Genomic DNA, 1,086 nt, shown 5'->3' on the forward strand with positions numbered 1-1,086 from the left:
GCGATTTTGGTCAACCTGGCTATAATGTGTCTTGGAGAAGATCTTGGGTTGATTCTATTTGGGGTCCTTTGTATTTCCTGGGACTGGATCTTCGAATGCCTCTCTAGGTTTGGAAAGTTTTCTTGCAGGATTTCATGGAATAGATTATCAATGCCCTTATGGGTCTCTTCACCTTCTGGAATATCAATTATATGGATATTTGGACATTTGATGGTATCCAGTACTTCTCGCATATTATTCTCAAATTTTTGTGCCATTTTCTCAGTCTTCGTGGTGGATTTTTCTAGGCCAGCCATTTTCTCCTCTACATCTAAGATTCTATTTTCTGAATGATGTAGTCTGCTTTTAATACTTTCAAGGGAGATTTTGACTTCTTGTATTATAGACTTCATCTCTAGCAGTTCTGTTTGAGTCTTTTGTAAAGTGTGTAATTCCTCTTTTAGATCTTGCAAGAATTTCCTCATCTCCTGGAACTCGTCAACTTCTTTCTCCTTTCTCTTTAGCAGTTCATTATCTCTCTTCTCTTCCATCTCTGTTAACTTCGACATTATGAATGTTCTAAATTCCTTATCAGACATTTCCATGATTTTCACCAAACTGCTTGTGAATGAAGAGGAGTTACTCTTTTCCCTTGGAGGAGAGGTGTGTTCTCGTTTTCCCATATTTCTCATTATCCAGCGGTGATTTTTTGTCATCTGATGGATGGTGTGTTTCTTTCAAATTCCTGAGATTCAGCCACTAGCTTGTTTGTTGGAGGCTGAATTATCAGTAGAAAATCTTCATTCCCTGAAAAATCTAGTTTGCTGGAGCCATGTGGAACCTTCTCCTGAAGGCTGGGCTTCTTCTGCCGCTAGCTCGTTTGCTGGAGGCTGAATTATCAGTAGAAAATCTTCATTCCCTGAAAAATCTAGTTGGCTGGAGCCATTACTGAGCTTATCTTCCTAAGCTTTCTTATTATGTTGTAGAAGATATTTACTTGATATAGTTTGGGGCTGATGCAGATATATCTTAAAATATTAAAGTATTGGGCCATCAGGGAGGTCATGATGCGTTTTGCAGAGAAAGACAGAAAGTGCACCCAGCTTT

Source organism: Tupaia chinensis, unplaced genomic scaffold (assembly GCF_000334495.1).
Source record: "Tupaia chinensis unplaced genomic scaffold, TupChi_1.0 Scaffold000132_1, whole genome shotgun sequence".
In the NCBI taxonomy this organism is placed as follows: domain Eukaryota; kingdom Metazoa; phylum Chordata; class Mammalia; order Scandentia; family Tupaiidae; genus Tupaia; species Tupaia belangeri.